Source organism: Mustelus asterias, chromosome 8, assembly GCF_964213995.1.
Source record: "Mustelus asterias chromosome 8, sMusAst1.hap1.1, whole genome shotgun sequence".
Taxonomy (NCBI): Eukaryota; Metazoa; Chordata; class Chondrichthyes; order Carcharhiniformes; family Triakidae; genus Mustelus; species Mustelus asterias.
In genome coordinates this window covers 131,143,181-131,162,036 of record NC_135808.1, presented here as the reverse complement: position 1 = coordinate 131,162,036, position 18,856 = coordinate 131,143,181, and the positions used below count along the sequence as shown (strand labels likewise).

At 46.5% G+C, this 18,856-nt stretch overlaps 1 non-coding gene across 1 annotated transcript; it reads right to left on the bottom strand.

The window, feature by feature from the left end:
* Positions 1-9,377: 9,377 nt before the first annotated feature.
* LOC144498024 (U2 spliceosomal RNA) lies at positions 9,378-9,569 on the bottom strand. The gene has a single exon (XR_013498610.1). It is a non-coding gene; the product is annotated as a U2 spliceosomal RNA (small nuclear RNA).
* Positions 9,570-18,856: the final 9,287 nt, after the last annotated feature.

The window sequence follows — 18,856 nt, the reverse complement described above, 5'->3', positions numbered from 1 at the left end:
TGGTCAATGTCCATCCCTCAACTGATGCCAAAATAAACTTCCAAGGAGTTCATTCTTCTGATTGGTTTTTGTGAGATCTTGGCGCAACAAGAGGGTTGCTACATTCATTCATAAGCTTTGAAATCATGATCTGAAATGCTTGGAAACATGTCAAGGGAGAAGTGCCGTATAAAATGCACGCCTCTTATATATCCTGGAACTTGAAGGGTTCTGTACTTAGCAACCTTAATTGGCTGCAAATATTTCTGTGACACTCCTAATAGAAGGAGATGACAAAATAAGACATCACAAGAAATTTGTTTAAATCCTTCAACTAATTAAACCATCGCTTCCTTTCTCCCTCGCAGCTTTTCAATGGCAGGGAAACTGCACTCCGCCTATACGTGTTTTTTTTCTGTGTGAATCTACGCTAATCCTTCCATTATTCACTTTTTGCATGGGGGGGGGGGGGGCAATGCGCTGTTATCGTTTGCATCGAGCAAAGTGCTCCCTGGTCTAAGAAGCGCCATTGAAAGTACTTAAAATATCAAACACCCAGATACACCAACTTAAGACAGCAGGCTGCGAAAGTAGCGGAACCACTGTTCTGTCTCCCATTTAAGATGACCATAGAAAGTATTCTTTCTGGTTGTGTCACAGCTTGGTATGGCTCCTGCTCTACCCAAGACCGCAAGAAACTACAAAGGGTCGTGAATGTAGCCCAGTCCATCACGCAAACCAGCCTCCCATCCATTGACTCTGTCTACACTTCCCGCTCCCTCGGCAAAGCAGCCAGCATAATTAAGGACCCCACGCACCCCGGACATTCTCTCTTCCACCTTCTTCCGTCAGTAAAAAGATACAAAAGTCTGAGGTCATATACCAACCGCCTCAAGAACAGCTTCTTCCCTGCTACTGTCAGACTTTTGAATGGACTTACCTCGCATTAAGGTGAACTTTCTCTACACCCTAGCTATGACTGTAACACTACATTCTGCACTCTCTCCTTTCCTTCTCTATGAACGGTATGCTTTGTCTGTATAGCACGCAAGAAACAATACTTTTCACTGTATACTAATACACGCGACAATAATAAATCAAATCAAATCAACCACAACTCGTCAAGGGAGAAGAAACAACATGAAGGAAATAGGAACAATGGGCCTGAATGCTTGGGAAGAAAGAGAGAGAGAGAGAGAGGGTAACCAACAGGGATGTTTATAGAAACATAGAAAGAGGAGGCCATTCGGCCCTTCGAGCCTGCTCTGCCATTCATCATGATCATGGCTGATCCTCGAACTCGATAGCCTCATCCTGCTTTCCTCCCATAACCTTTGATCCCCAAATGCTATATCCAGTCGCCTCTTGAATGCATTCAATAGATGGCAAACAGCCCCTCAGAAAAAGGCACGAGGAGACAGTACATGAAAAATGAATGTCCAGTTTAAAAAATGAAGTCTCTCTGCTCTCCACTGGTTTTGTTCTTTAATGTGTGCATCCATTTTAAATTGCGCCTTTTCCGATTATACGGCAGAAGACTTTTTTTTTCTTCTAGAACATTAAAAGCTCCCTGAAGCCTATATTTGTATTATACATGATATATATTTGAAGAATTCACAAGCTGACTCTTCATTTTTAGGAGGGCAATGTGCCCAATGCTTGCATTTTTAATATCCAAATATATTCCACAGCATTAATGAACATGAACTGTTATTGGTGTTATTGCAGTATATTGCTGTATGAATGAACAAGCAGAAAATTAGTCCCCCCCCCCACCACCCACCGCCCCCACACTTTGGGCTAACGGGTTGTGAATGTAGCCCAATCCATCACGCAAACCAGCCTCCCGTCCATTGACTCTGTCTACACTTCCCGCTGCCTCGGAAAAGCAGCCAACATAATTAAGGACCCCACGCACCCCGGACATTCTCTCTTCCACCTTCTTCCTTCGGGATAAAGATACAAAAGTCTGAGGTCACGTACCAACCGACTCTTCCCTGCTGCTGTTCGACTTTTGAATAGACCTACTTTGTATTATGCTGATCTTTCTCTACATCCTAGCTATGACTGTAACACTACATTCTGCACTCTCTTGTTTCCTTCTCTATGAACGGTATGCTTTGCCTGTGTAGCGCGCATGGAACAATACTTTTCACTGTATGTTAATACGTGACAATAATAAATCAAATCAAATCAAATAATGTTAGTCAATCCGTTTTTAGAATGGAAATAAAACGTCAATGGCAGATGAGTAATCTAATTTCCCTCTGATAACGTTTTGCCTTTTCTCACACCCCACTCGACTCCTCTTTATTTAATCTTCGCAAATCCGGAAACAGCGCCTGCCGGAGAACAGGACTGATTCATCGGTTTAGGTCTCAGCTACAGCTGCAGTATTGTAATCACCAACGTTACTGTTGGTCCATGGTCGGCCAAAAGAATAGCATTGACGACGCTACATACAGCCACCAAGATTGCTTTAATTAAGATGCTACAATACTTTCATATTAGAACCACTGAAAAGTTACAGCACAGAAGGAGACCGTTCAGCCCATCTCGTCCATGCCAGTCTGAGGACATGACGTGGAGATGCCGGCGTTCGACTGGGTTAAACACAGTAAGAAGTCTCACAACACCAGGTTAAAGTCCAACAGGTTTATTTGGTAGCAAAAGCCACGAGCTTTCGGAGCGCTGCCCCTTCGTCAGGTGAGTGGGAGTTCTGTTCACAAACAGGACATATAAAGACACAAACTCAATTGACAAAATAATGGTTGGAATGCGAGTCTTTACAGGTAATCAAGTCTTAAAGATACAGACAATGTGAGTGGAGAGAGGGTTAAGCACAGGTTAAAGAGATGTGTATTGTCTCCAGACAGGACAGTGAGTGAGATTTTGCAAGTCCAGGCAAGTTGTGGGGGTTACAGACAGTGTGACATGAACCCAAGATCCCGGTTGAGGCCGTCCTCATGTGTGCGGAACTTGGCTATCAGTCTCTGCTCAGTGACTCTGCGCTGTCGTGTGTCGTGAAGGCCTCCTTGGAGAGCGCTTACCCGAAGATCAGAGGCCAAATGCCCATGACCACTGACGTGTTCCCCAACAGGAAGAGAACACTCTTGCCTGGTGATTATCGAGCGGTGTTCATTCATCCGTTGTCATAGCGTCTGCATGGTCTCCCCAATGTACCATGCCTCGGGACATCCTTTCCTGCAGCGTATCAGGTAGACAATGTTGGCTGAGTTGCAAGAGTATGTACCGTGTACCTGGTGGATGGTGTTCTCACATGAGATGATGGCATCTGTGTCGATGATCCGGGACGTCTTGCAGAGGTTGCTGTGGCAGGGTTGTGTGGTGTCGTGGTCACTGTTCTCCTGAAGGCTGGGTAGTTTGCTGTGGACAATGGTCTGTTTGAGGTTGTGCGGTTGTTTGAAGGCAAGAAGTGGGGGTGGGGGATGGCCTTGGCGAGATGTTCGTCTTCATCAATGACATGTTGAAGGCTCTGGAGAAGATGTCGTAGCTTCTCCGCTCCTGGGAAATACTGGACGACGAAGGTACTCTGTCCACCGTGTCCCGTGCTTGTCTTCTGAGGAGGCCAGTGCGGTTTTTCGCTATGGCGCGTCGGAACTGTCGATCGATGAATCGAGCGCCATATCGTGTTCTAGTGAGGGCATCCTTCAGCGTCTGTTGCGATCCTCCTCATCCGAGCGGATCCTGTGTATACGGAGGGCTTGTCCGTAGGGGATGGCTTCTTTAACGTGTTTAAGGTGGAAGCTGGAGAAGTGGAGCATCATGAGATTATCCGTGGGCTTGCGGTACAGTGAAGTGCTGAGGTGACCATCCTTAATGGAGATGCGTGTGTCCAAGAATGCAACCGATTCCGGAGAGTAGTCCATGGTGAGTCTGATGGTGGGATGGAACTTGTTGATGTCATCATATAGTTGTTTCTGTGATTGTTCACCATGAGTCCAAAGGAAGAAAATGTCATTGATGTATCTAGTGTATAGCATCAGTTGAAGGTCCTGTGTGGTGAAGAGGTCTTGTTCCAACCTGTGCATGAAGATGTTGGCATATTGTGGTGCAAATTTGGTCCCCATGGCTGTTCCGTGTGTCTGGATGAAGAACTGGTTGTTGAAGGTGAAGAAATTGTGGTCCAGGATGAAGCAGATGAGTTATAAAATTGCATCTGGATTGCAAAATTGCATTGAGTTTGTGTCTTTATATGCCCTGTTTGTGAATAGTACTCCCACTCACCTGACGAAGGGGCAGCGCTCCGAAAGCTAGTGGCTTTTGCTACCAAATAAACCTGTTGGACTTTAACCTGGTGTTGTGAGACTTCTTACTGAGTCTGAGGACACCCAGGTGCCCTTTCCATCCCACCTTCTTGCACTCAACCCATAGCCCTGTAGCTTACAGCACTTAACTTGGGGCAGAATGGTGGCACAGTGGTTAGCAGAGACTTGGGTTCGATTCCCGGCTTGGGTCACTGTCTGTGTGGAGTTTGCACATTCTCCCCGTGTCTGCATGTGTTTCCTCCGGGTGCTCCGGTTTCCTCCCACAGTCCAAAGATGTGCTGGTTAGGTGTATTGGCCGTGCTAAGTTCTCCCTCAGTGTACCCGAACAGACACCGGAGTGTGGCGAATAGGGGATTTTCGCAGTAACTTCATTGCAGTGTTAATGTAAGCCTACGAATAGACTATTAATAGTGACTAATAAATGTGTAAAATTAAATAAATTAGATAAATAAATGAATGTGATTAATAAATAAACTTTAACTTTAGATCCAGGTACTTTTTAACAGAGTTTAGGGTCTCTGCCTCCACCACCAACTCGGGCAGTGAATTCCAGACACCCACCAACCTCTGAGTTTAAAAGTTCTTCCTCATGACCCCTCTACACCTACTGCCACTGATCTTGAATCTATGACCCTGGTTCTAGAATTCTCCACCAAGAGGAACAATTTTATCCTGCCCACTCTATCAGGCACAGAATCTGGGCCAACGTTCCAGTGCCAGGCTGAGGGAGTGCCGCGCTGCCAGACGTTCTGTACTTTGGATGAAACATAAATCGAGGCCCCATCAGCCCTTGCAGGTAAACCTAAAATACTATGGTGCTAAATTCGAAGCAGAGGTGATGCTCTGTCAGGGGACATGATGGTGTGCTGATATTGTCACAGGGAACTGTTCTGGGGACCCGGGTTCAAATCCCATCATAGCAGATGGTGAAATTTGAATTCAATAAGAACCATTGTTGTTAAAAAAAAACAACTAAAGGGAAGGAAATCTGCTGTCCTTATCTGATCTGGCCTACATGTGACTGTCACGCACAAATCCACCGCAATGCGATTGACTCTTAAAATGCCCTCTAAAATGGCCGAGCAAACCGTTCCGTTCAAAGGCAATTAAAGTTAAAGTTTAAAAGTTTATTTATTAGTCACAAGTAGGCTTACATTAACACGGCAATGAAGTTACTGTGAAAATCCCCTAGTCGCCACACTCTGGCACCTGTTCGGGTACACTGAGGGAGAATTTAGCACGGCCAATGCACTTAACCAGCACGCCTTTCTGATTCTGGGAGGAAACCGGAGCACCGGGAGAAAACCACGCAGACACAGGGAGAACGTACAGACTCCGCATAGACAGTCACCCAAGCCAGGAGTCGAACCCAGGTCCCTGGCGCTGTGAGGCAGCAGCGCTAACCACTGTGCCGCCCCTAGGGATCACTTCCCATGAATGAATGAAACAGATTATTTGATCACCATTAATCTGGTGTTGCTGGAAGCTTGCTTTTCTTCTAATAAAAAGATGGAAAATGCACTTTTCAGACAGAGTGCAATGCCTGACGGTTTGAGTGAGCTACGACACATCTCTCTCTGGAATGCGGAAGGAATACTGGAGGCGGTAATGGGTGGCGGGCTGGCACCTACTGAGAAAAAGAGGAATTCTGAAAGTTACTGAACTGTGTGTGCACCGACCCACGGGTCCCAACACCGCCCTGGGACTTAAACAGAGATTCAATGGTCGTGAAGAAATCTTTCGAACCCAGTAACAAAATGCATCTCCATTGTACCCTCCAGGCAGCATAACGCTCCAAAGCATTGAATTAAATGAGGGAGGATTAGGCATCAAGGCTAGAAGAGGAGCTGGGATGAGGTGGAGGGGGGAGAATGATTCAAGTCTTCGCTGATGAAATAAGTACTGAGGAAGCTCGGGACAGAAGCAGCAACAGGGGGAGTGGGGGGCATTTCAGAGTGTGAGTGTGTGTGTGTGTGTGCTATCGTGCTGTTGATATACCACTGTGGCGACATGTGATTTTGGCTAATGTGACACGTGAATAGTTCTGAACCTGCCCCCTGTGTGATGAAAGGATAATGTCGAAGTCTGATTAAAATCCAATCAAGCATTTGAAAATTACTGAAGTTCAAATTCACGAACAAAAAATGTGCAGCCAGTATATTATCCCTCCCAACCCCCACACAACAAATACACACATGCACACACACGCAGACACACACGCAGACACACGCACACACACGCAGACACACACACACGTGTACACATGCAAACACATACACATTCACACACATGCAGACACACACACAAATACAGACACATGCACGCACACACACACAGGCACATACACACACACACCTGCCTCTATTGCAGCACTGGAGGAGTTACAAAAAGCAATTTAGATAAGATACAATGAGTGCGTGACCTGAAGAAGGATAGAGATTTGTACTGAGTGCGATTATAAATGAACAGTTTTATATTTGATTAAACTCATAATAATCCCAAGTATGATGTAAGCCTCGAGCTGTGAGGGGAAACAGTGGTACTTCATTTGATCCACACGCAAAGCGTATTTAACAGCAGATAATAAGGCTGATTTTCTTTTCAAAATGTAATTTTGTTTTTAATTTGTTCTTGGGACGTGGGAGGTGACAAGGACAGTGCCACTTTCCTGCCATACCTTCAGACCTTGGGAATATGGTGGGCAGGCGATTGTGAAGTGGATGCTTTGGCCACATCACAGGGCATGAAATGCCCACTGGCTTGTTTAACTCCAGAGCCACATGTGGATTGGACAGGCAAAGGGCAGGAAGGTCCCTTCACTGCGGAACCTCAGTGAACCAGCTGCCTTTCAACAATAATTCTAAAGCGCGTTTTATTTTGTGGTTGCACCCACACTTCATTGAGCAGGGTGGCACAACGTGCCTTGATGGGATTTGATCTCCTGATCTCTGGAATTGTGGGCCTTACCATGCCAAGACACTCTCTTAACCATATTGGTAGCTGAGACTATCAATATCCCTGGGCCCCAACCTCTTATGGTCACTTATATCAGTGAATGCCTTGCACAGTTTTCCTCGGCCACTAATTACATCAAGTCAAATCAGACATTTTAACTCAAGCATCTACCTCCACCTGTGAACAGAGCTGGAAAAGCCTGCCCACCACTAATGCCCCTGAAAAGGGTATAGTGAGCCAACCTCTTACAATGGATTGGACTTGGCTGGTATTTCAGGGGATATTTCAGGGAGTGGTATTGAGTCAACCACAGTGCTTTGAGTACAGCACAGGAAACAGGCCCTTCGGCCCTCTGGGTTAACGTATCAACAACTTGATGAGGACAGCACGCTTCCTTCCTTAGGCCAGTTGGGTTTTTAACGACAATCCAGCAGTTACGTGGTCACCGTGACTGGTATTCGTTTTTAATCCGGATTCATTTAAATTCCTCAGCCACCCTGGTGGGGACGACACAGTGGTAAGCACTGCTGCCTCACAGGGACCCGGGTTTGATTCCCGGCTTGGGTCACTGACTGTGTGGAATCTGCATGTTCTCCCCGTGTCTGCGTGGGTTTCCTCCGGGTGCTCCGGTTTCCTCCCACAGTCTGAAAGACGTGCTGGTTAGGTGCATTGACCCGAACAGGCGCTGGACTGTGGCGACTCGGGAAATTTCACAGTAACTTCATTGCAGTGTTAATGTAAGCCTTTACTTCTGACTAATAAATAAACTTTAACTTGAACATGCCATTTGCCTTCTTTGCCGCCTGCTGCACCTGCATGCTTATCTTCAGTGACTGGCGCACAAGGATACCCAGGTCCCGCTGCCCACTCCCCTCTCCCAATTTACAGCCATTCAGATAGCATAATCTGCCTTCTTATTATGGTTATTAACAGTGGTCAGTGAGTGTCAGAATAGCTTAATAGATCAAAATAAACCTGCAGTCAGGTTAAAAGAAAGAACGCTGAATGGCACCACAGGGAAAGAGCACCGGATGAAGAGGAATATTCCGGAATAGCCTGCTGATTCATTTCTCACTTGCAATTCTGCAGGCAACTGTCACAAGCCTGAGGAATGAAGGGGCTTCATACTTTTGAGCTTGCAACATGGCAGGACCTCATTATCGCAAACTGCATTGTGGCAGCTCTTCACTGATGATAAAGATGCATCTGGTTCCCTTCAGAATCCCTTCATAAACTCCGCAGAAACAGCTGCACCATCCAGACAGTGAAGTATTTGTGAGGAGGACTCTGTAAATGCTCTCCCTCTGAGGGTTTCCGTTCAGTGAGAATTGGTTCCCCAGTTTAGGGGCATCAATCAATAATTTCTGCTTGTCACGCTAATATCCAGAGAAATGCTTCACGCACCTCTTGAAGAATATAAAAATGGGATGGGAGCGATACACTACACACCCTCCTTCACTCAGCTCCAGCAAACACATGTTTTCTTTATTCATTCATTGAACATGGGCGTCGCTGGCTGGCCAGCAGTTATTGCCCATCCCTAGTTGCCCTTGGAAGGCAGTTGAGTGTCAACCGCATTGCTGTGGCTCTGGAGTCACATGTAAGCCACACCCGGTAAGGACGGCAGATTTCCTTCCCTAAAGGGACATTAGTGACCCAGATGGGTTTTTTCTGATAATCGGCAATGGTTAAAGTAAAAGTAAAGTTTATTTATTAGTCACAAGTAAGGCTTACATTAACATTGCAATGAAGTTACTGTGAAATTCCCCTAGTTTCCACACTCCAGCGGCTGTTCAGGTCATTCACCTAACCAGCACGAGGAAACTGGAGCACTCGGAGGAAACCTACGCAGACACGGGGAGAACGTGCAGACTCCATACACACCATGACCCAAGCCGGGAATCAAACCCAGGTCCCTGGAGCTGTGAAGCACCAGTGCTAACCACTGTGCTACCGTGCCACCCTCACTGTGCTACCATTCCTTCTGTGCTGTACTGTTCTGTAAAACTTTGAGATGATGACACTGGGAGATTTTTGTTTTGTTTTTATTCCAATTCAATCAAATCAAGTCCAATTCAGAGTCTCAACAAGTTGAGACATTCCCGATCCAAGCTGACAAGACAGGGCTCTCACCTCCTGTCTTGGGCTTGATTGACATGATCCAAGCTGATTGGAGTAGACATAGCTCCTCCTCCAAGGCTTGATCTCATTTGCATATTAGCCAAAAGGCCGAGATGCTGCTTTTAAAAATTGCTTCAAATTAAGCTAAAATGTAACCTAATGACTTCAACCAAGTACAGCAAGTCGATACTACACTTGATCTTAGCCAAAAGGCCGAGAAGCGATGACACTGGGAGATAGAAGATGCGAACACGGAAAGCCATCTACGCAAGTCAAACCCACACCACAAACTGGGCTCCCAATGGGTTAAGCCTCATTTCTCATTCAGCCTGCTCCTCAACGGCCTGCAGCTACACGGAACAGAGTAGAAAACAGGCATGAAAAGTCAATTTAAAATTTCCAACCAACCAAACTCCTGACTGAGAATTAGCTGAAACCTCATCAGAGCAGAAAACAAATGTAAAACACATGCTAATAATTCCACCTTTTAATCCAAACATCTTTCCCCCTGAGCTACCTTATCAGCAGAACATAGAAAGCATTCACCTCATTTAACAATATGAAAACAGCGTGGATTTGTCTGCTTAGTTTGCAAATAGCCCACCATTACCTTGTGCGTTGGTACGTGAACAGGCGCTGAGTTTCATTAGCATACAAACTATTTCCCCATTAAAATCAAACCTGAAAGCCTTCGACTTTCCCAATGATCCCTGGCCCACCAGAGCACTGTGGCTGGGACGTGTACACAGTTTCAGACATTTTCGGAAACACTGTGATCTTGTCAGTGTCATCACATTGTTTGCTCAGGACTTTTCTCCAGTGCTCACTGGGCCTTCTGGCCAGGCAGATTTCTTGTGGTGGTGTACAGTGCGATGTCCATTCTTCAGTAAGCGTCGACGCTTGATTTCACTCTGCGGAGGCTGACACCCCTCATTCAGTGTCGAGGGAGCACCGTGCTGTCAGAGTCAACGTCTGTCAGCAGTGAAGTCAAACCACAGTAAGGGCAGCGCGGTGGCACAGTGGTTAGCACTGCTGCCTCACAGCGCCAGGGACCCGGGTTCGATTCCCGGCTTGGGTCACGGTCCGTGTGGAGTTTGCACGTTCTCCCCGTGTCTGCGTGGGTTTCCTCCGGGTGCTCCAGTTTCCTCCCACAGTCCAAAGATGTGTGGGTTTGGTTGATTGGCCATGCTAAATTGCCCCTTAGTGTCAGGGGAACTAGCAGGGTTAATATGTGTGGGGTTATAGGGATAGGGGCTGGGTGGGATTGTTGTCAGCACAGGCTCGATGGGCTGAATGGCCGCTTTCTGCACTGTAGGATTCCAAGACGCCCCTTAAAGTCCATATCTTTGATTAAGCCTTTGGTCATCTGTCCCAATGCCTCCCTGGCCAGAATTTTCTGTCCTGTCCCGCCAGCGGGGTCATGTAGGCCTGCCAAGGTCAAGGGGCATTTGAATGGCTCGCTGCATCCAGTGCGGGGGGAACCCGCCATGGCGGAGCCCGAAAATCCCAGCCCTTGCGTGCCTCAGTGCCAACGATTTGCTTGGCAGCCAATCCTGTGAAGCAGCTTGGGAATATTGGGCAACGTCATCGTTGCTCTATAAATACAGGTTGTTGTTTTCGCAACCTGGTTGCTAATTGGAAGGTTGTAAGAAGCTGAGTGTGAAAGAAATGTCTCTGAAGGAATGTTTACACTACAGCTGTGGGTTTGTTGAGAAGCTGTTTTGCTTGTGTCAGTGAAGCTTTGGAGTAAAAGGCAGCCTGAATCCAGTGTCAGGAACAAAGCAGGGGGAGAGATAGTCTGCGGCTCTCAATACTTTGTCATCTTGGGCCTCGGTTCCCCATGCATGTGGTCCCAACCTCTGAATAACTAACCTTGTGGAGTGCGCATTGAATCCCGACAGTGCAGCTGTACAGTCGAGGTAGCTGAAGATACACTCACGAATGGCGGCCGAATCAAGTTCAGGTAATGCACAAGAGGATTTGAGGAGTATCGGTATCTTGTAGGGTTGGAGGAGATTACAGAGAGAGAGAAGGGGTCGGAGCAAGGAGGAATTTGAAAAACTGGACGAGAACTTTAAAAACAAGGCATTGCCGGACTGGGAGTCAACGCAAGCCATTAAATTAAAGGAGGGTGAAGACCAGACCACATGCGGGGGGACCAAACTGACTCGTCAAATCATAGAACCAGAGAATTCCTACAGTGCAGAAAGAGGCCATTCGGCCCATCGAATCTGCACTGACTTCTCTGACAGAGCATCCAACCCAAGCCCACCCCCTACCCTATCCCTGTAACCAAACTCATTTACCCCGCTAATCCTCTCAACCAACACATCTTTGGACACCGAGGGGCAATTTAGCTTGGCCAATCCAACTAACTGGCACATCTTTGGACACTAAGGGGCAAATTAGCATGGCCAATCCACCCAACCTGCACATCTTTGAACACTAAGGGGCAATTTAGCATGGTCAATCCACCTAACCTGTGCATCTTTGGACAAACAGTACAGGATCGGGGTTCTGGACCTAGCTTCTATTCTGGTTTCCAATGTACATTTGGGAATATCCGTCTTTATACTGATCCTCCAACTATGAAAAAACTGCAATCGTTAATGTGTGACTCAAACTCGGCCAGGGCCTTATTTAGGAATTTTAGGGGAACTTTTTAACTATGTATTTTACTGGAGCAATGAAGACAGAATGTTTGTTTGTAGACACTGGGTGGATGTTTGTGAATGGACTGGACGGCAAACTCACCTGTCCAGTGGGATGGCATTTATGAGCAAGACAGCAACTGGCCATCCGTTGGCCTAATAAGAGGGCCAGTGGCTTCAGCGGAAAGTGAAACAAAAATAAAAGATTATCCGAAAATTTAGGTGCGCGCCAGTCAACAGAGAGAATTTGATGCATTGTGTAGATATGAAGAAACTATTTCCTCTGGCAGGAGGTAACTGGAGGACTCAGATTTATAGTAAAAGCTAGAGAGAGTTAAGGTGAAATATTTTTCAGCAACTTGATGCGATTTGGAAGGTCTACTGCAGAAGGATACGGTAATTTTAGAGCCTTTAGAAATATTAGCATACAGAGGGATCTAGGTGTGCAGACCCACAGTTCCCTGAAGGTGACAACTCAGATGGACAAGGTGGTCAAGAAGGCATATGGCATGTTGGCCTTCATCGGTCGGGGCGTTGAGTATTGGAATTGGAAAATCATGTTTCAGCTGTATAAGACTTTGGTTAGGCCACATTTGAATATTGTGTACAATTCTGGTCGCCATGCTACTGGAAGGATGCTGATGCATTGGAAAGGGTTTTTACCAGGAGGTTACCTGGTTTGGAGGATATGGACTATGATGAAAGGTTGAATAAACTTGGATTGTTTTCATTGGAGCGTTGGAGGATGAGGGGGACAGGATAGAGGTTTACAAGATTATGACAGGCTTGGATAGAGTGGATAGTCAGAGTCTTTTTCCTAGGGTCGAAGGGTCAATTACTTGGGGGCATCGGTTGAAAGTGAGAGGGGGAAAGTTTAAGAGATGTAAGGGGCAAGTTTTTCACAGAGGGTGGTGAATGCCTGGAACGCACTGCCAGGGGAGGTGGTGGAAGCAGGTGCTATAACAACGTTCAAGAGGCATCTGGATAGATGGATGAATAGGCAGGAAATAGAGGGATATGGACCACGTAGAGGCAATAAAATATTAGATTAGGGAGGCATCTGTGTTGGCACAGACTTGATGGGCCAACGGACTTGTTCCTGTGCTGTACTGTTTTTTGTTTGTTCTTTGTTACGAGCTGGAATCGCATCCTGAAAGGGCAGTGGAAGCAGATTTGCTTGTGAGTTGCACAGAGGAAATTGGATAAATACTTAAAGAGTACACTTGCAGGGGAGTGGGACAGATTGGAGAATTCCTTCAAACAGCTAGCACAGGTACAGAGGACCGAATGGCCTTTCCATGGCTGAAATATTCTCCAATCAACCTTTATCTCTGTTGGAAAAGCAGAATAATGTGCCAATGTCTTATTAACTACATTGTTAAGGTTTAATGGAAATTACATGGGCAAAGAGGTTCTGGATATTTGTACACCTATGAATGGGGATTCCTGGGGCACTGTGTGGGGATGGTGGGTGGTGGTGGGGCGGGGGGGGGGGGGGGGGGGGGATAGTGGTCGGAGTACTGTTGACTGTAAACAAAGTCTCTCCAGCAAAGAAAGCAGCCGTGTCTTAGCTTTAACTTCACCAAGCAGCGTGGTTTGGATTAACATACTGCGTGCGGATGGTGGAAATCTGAAATAAAAACAGAAAATGCAGGAAATGCTCAGCAGGTTATGGCAGCATCTCTGCAGAGAGAAGTACAGTTAACGTTTCAGTTCAATGACCTTTCATCAAAACCGCTTCTGATGAAAGGCCACAAACCGTATCAACTCTGTTTCTCGCTCCACAGACGCTGGCACATCCTGCTGAGTATTTCCAGCATTTTCTGTTTTCATTTTAATATTTTAATAGGGCGGCACAATGGCACAGTGGTTAGCTCTGCTGCCTCACAGCGCCAAGGACCCAGGTTCAATTCAGGTCTCAGGTGACTGTCTGTGTGGAGTTTGCACGTTCTCCCCGTATCTGCGTGGGTTTCCTCCGGCTGCTCCAGTTTCCTCCCACACTTGAGAGATTTGATTTGATTTTTTTATTGTCACATGTATTAGTAGTATACAGTGAAAATATTGTTTCTTGCGCGCTATACAGACAAAGCATACCGTTCATAGAGAAGGAATGGAGCGAGTGCAGAACATAGTGTTACAGTCATAGCTAGGGTGTAGAGAAAGATCAACTTAATGCAAGGTGGGTCCTTTCAAAAGTCTGACAGCAGCAGGGAAGAAGCTGTTCTTGAGTCGATTGGTACGTGACCTCAGATTTTTGTATCTTTTTCCCGACGGAAGAAGGTGGAAGAGAGAATGTCCGGGGTGCCTTGGGTCCTGGATTATGCTGGTTGCTTTTCCGGGAAGTGTAGACGGAAGCAATAGATGGGAGGCTGGTTTGCGTGATGGACTGGGCTACATACACAACGCTTTGTAGTTTCTTGCGGTCTTGGACAGAGCAGGAGCCATACCAAGCTCTGATACAACCAGAAAGATTGCTTTCTATTGTGCATCTGTAAAAGTTGGTGAGAGTCGGTTGGTACACAATCTCAGACCTTTGCAAGACTCTTCCCTTTATACTGGAATTTCACAGCAATGAGACCCAATCAGTCACAAAGCTGCTTTTGTCTGGGTGTGACCCCCAGCCAGCCTGTCCCGTGGGCAGGTTGTGTGGTTGGCAACAGCATCATATGTGGCACACCCATTACTGCCCAATCGCCGACTGGACCCTACATGGACAGTGCTTGGGAGAAGGATCTATTACTGACCTTTACTGTTTAATCTTCCAACTAATCCCAGCACTGCCTGGGACATCAGGAAGCATTAGTCCAGCAACACAGGATGAATGTACGTTAGGGGTAGTGTGCACTCCTCCAGGTTAGTGGTGTTGCAGAGGGCCTTGGTGACATGCTGCACTCTAATGCGTGCACCCAGGTGAAGGCCCAAGGGAAAGCGTACAACAGAGGCCATCAAGGCGGCCAAAACCACAAACGGAAAAGAGAGAGTAAGTAAGGAAGAGAGAAAGTGAAAGGAGAAACTGGAGATGTGGGAGTGCGGGGGGCGGGTGGGGAGAAAAGGCAAGGAAGAATGTCAGAGATTAGAAAGCAAGAGAGGGAAAAACTAAACGGGAGAGAGAGACTTGAGAGAGAAAGAAAGCGAGAAAAAGAAACAAAGATAGAGGGCTAGAAAGAGCAAGTTAGAAAGAATGAGCTTGTATTCCTAGCATCTTTCACAACCTCAGGAGGTCCCTAAGGCACTTTACAGCCAATTAAGTACTTTTGAAGTGTGTCACTGTTGTAATGTAGGAAACGATACAACATCAATCATAAAACAGTGAGCAAGAGTTGAGCTAAACAGGGAGAAGTGATTAGTGACTTTAGGCTCTCAAAGTCTGTGAGCTGGAGGAAGGAGGAACAGACTTTGGGACAGGATGAACTCTCCGGCCTTGAGGTTGAAGGAGATTATGACTCGAGAACTACGCTTTTGGAATGCCAGCGGGTGAATGCTTAGCTTGGTCTTGTGTTTTGTTCTTAGTCTGTTCAAAGTAAATCAGTTAACAAGTCAGGGAAAATGGAATTTCCCGCAAAAGGTTTAAAACATTGATAAGCTAAATAGCCAGCAAACTGGATCCCAATGCATCAAATGTAGCAGTGTCTGGCCATACCCGGGGGGGGGGGGGTTTGCTTTGTCTTTGATCCAGCAGACCCGTGCAGCCCATTACCTTACAGTTAAGGACGACTTGCGTTACAGTATCAACATAGTTAGCCTGAGCGACTTCTTCCCACAAACAGTAATTGGTTAAACTGTCGCAGAGAATTTTGTTTTTGGGTTTGATGTTCTGTCCCTCAACAAGGGGACTATGCACCAACTAATTTCGCTCACTGCACGCTCATTTAGTAATAAAGCTCTTGGAACTGCTGCAAGGATAAAGCCTGGGAATAATAATGCACCGAAAACTAGTAAGTGAGCATAGATTAAAGTGCCGGTCATCTATCCTCTGAGGCGTGCGTTCCTTACAGTAAGTCTATGGACTGGAAAAGATCACACGGCGCTCACAACGTTACTTTTGCTATAATTTTTATGTTGGTGTCCCTATAGAGTTCATTCATATTTGTATAATTTACCAAGTTAGCCAACAGCCCATCCTTTTCCACATGTGCCTCACAGCTGGTTTACGATACACAGCCAGCAGCCTCAATCACGATAACCAGCTGCGCGCTGATGTTTGTCATCAGCTTTCATTTTCGTGGCAAACTTGCAGCATCGATGGTGACCACCACTAATCTCACCCCTCGCCTCCAGCCCACACCCTCCATCCGCCCCCGCCACCCCAAAAAGCCCGACAGCGATCCATACCAATTGGAGCATTCCAGGATAGTGGAATTACGGTATTAAGTAAGTCTACAGAGTTTGGACGTTTACTATGTTGAAAGTTTACTCTGTAATTATGCTCAAAAGGAGGGTGACATCAAGGAAGGAGCAATATGTTTGAGCTAGCTCGATCTCAGACCGTCCTTTCACTTGGCATTCACAAATTGGTGAAAACTTCATCTGTAAACTCGTCAGCCATGCCGGTCTTATCTGACTCAAAAGGGAGTGGGTTCAATCATAGAATCTCTACAGTGCAGAAGGAGGCCATTCAGACCACTGAGTCTGTATCGACTCTCCGAAAGACCCAAGCCCACTGGACCCCCTCGCCCCTAAGTAACCCTCCACATTTAAAAACTTAACGCTAAAGTGTCACAAGTAGGCTCACATTAACGCTACAATGACGTTACTGTGAAAATCGCCGAGTCACCACACTCCTGTGCCGGTTCGGGTACACTGAGGGAGAATTTAGCATGGCCAATTCATCTAACCAGCATGCCTTTCGGAATGTGGGAAAAAACCAGAGCACCCGGAGGAAACCCACGCAGACACAGGGAGAATGTGCAAATAGTAACCCAAGCCAGGAATCGAACCCAGGTCCCTAACGCTATGAGGCTGCAGTGCCAACCACTGTGCCACTCAATGGCTACAAAGGCCATGGCTAATTCTTCTAACCTACTTACTTTGGACACCAAGAGACAATTTGTCAAGGCCAATCCACCTAACGAGCGCACCTTTGAACTGTGGGAGGAAACCGGAGCACCCAATGGAAACCCACGCAGACATGGGAAGAACGTGCAGACTCCACACAGACAGTCACCCGAGACCTGAATCGAACCCGGATACCTGGCACCCTGAGACACCAGTGCCACCGGTGCTACTGTGCCGCCCCTCAAACAACGTCATGAAAACAGATTGTCTTATCATCCATCACATTGCTGGTTGTGGGAGCTTGCTGTGCACAAATTGGCTGCTATATTTCCTACCACTACAAGAGTAACCACAATTCAGAAAATTGGTGATAAGACACTTTGGATGTCTGGAGATGTTGAAGAAGGCTATCTAAATGGGGAGTCTTTGTTTCACAAGGTGATGGAACTTCCATTTCTCCTGCTGTCAATTGTTTTGCAGTATTTCTGCACTGCCATCTGAGGAAGAAATATAACTCGTGTGCGCAATTCGATGAATTGACCAAATGATGGAGTAGAAAGGCAGGTTCACTCACACCGACGTGAATCAATAATTGAAGGGACCTCAGTTAAGAAGGAGATCGTCGCAATCTCTCTCATTCCATAACCTGTGAATCATGGCCGATTTGGGTCGAAGAAGTTTTATATATGATCCTTGTTCATAGTTGAGCATTTTTTGGAAAGGGTAGAGAATAATGAGTATGCCAGCGTTTGGGGTTATGCTGCTCCTTCTCTGGCACTCTGCGGGGTTTTCTGAAGCATTGTCCTCAAATCAATTTATTATTCAAACTGATATCTGCATGAAGCGATGGGGGTTGGGGGCGGGGGGTGGGGGGGGGGGGGGGGGGGCGGTGGGTTGGGTCAGAGATTTTTGATGCTACCTCATGACAGGATTTATAATTGACTCAAAATTCTGTTAATTTCAGCTTTCAAAAGGACCCTTCCGCAGGCTGGCCTGTAGAGTGCTGAACAGACTTTATAGGTCAGGATCTGGGAAGATTGATTGGAATAGGTGGGTAAATTTCAGTGTTTTAGTGGGTGAAGACCATCAGGTCAAAAAGGACCCAATTGTCTGACCTTTGGTCTCTGTTGATTGCAGTGGAGAGGTCAAGTCTACATCAACAGGGATGAAGTAGAAAGGGTCAAGAGCTTCATGGTTTTAGGTGTCCAGATCACCAACAACCTCTCCTGGTCCCCCCGTGTCAACACTATAGTTACGAAAGCCCACCAACGCCTCTACTTTCTCAGAAGACAATGGAAATTTGGCATGTGAGCTACGACTCTCACCAACTTTTATAGATGCACCATAGAAAGCATTCTTTCTGGTTGTATCACAGCTTGGTATGGCTCCTGCTCTGCCCAAGATAGCAAGGAACTACAAAAGGTTGTGAATGTAGCCCAATCCATCACGCAAACCAGCCTCCCATCCACTGGCTCTGTCTACACTTCCCGCTGCTTCGGAAAAGCAGCCAGCACAATTAAGGACCCCTCCCCCAGTACTGCACTGGATTTAATTTGATTTGATTTATTATTGTCACATGTATCAACATACAGTGAAAAGTATTGTTTCTTGTCCGCTGTACAGACAAAGCATACCATTCATAGAGAAAGAAAGGAGAGAGTGCAGAATGTAGTGTTACAGTCATAGCTAGGGTGTAGAGAAAGATCAACTTAATGCGAGGTAGGCCCATTCAAAGGGCTGGCAGCAGCAGGGAAGAAGCTGTTCTTGAGTCGGTTGGTACCTGACCTCAGACTTTAGTATCTTTTTCCCGACAGAAGACGGTGGAAGAGAGAATGTCCGGGGTGCGTGGGAGTGTGCTGGTCCAGA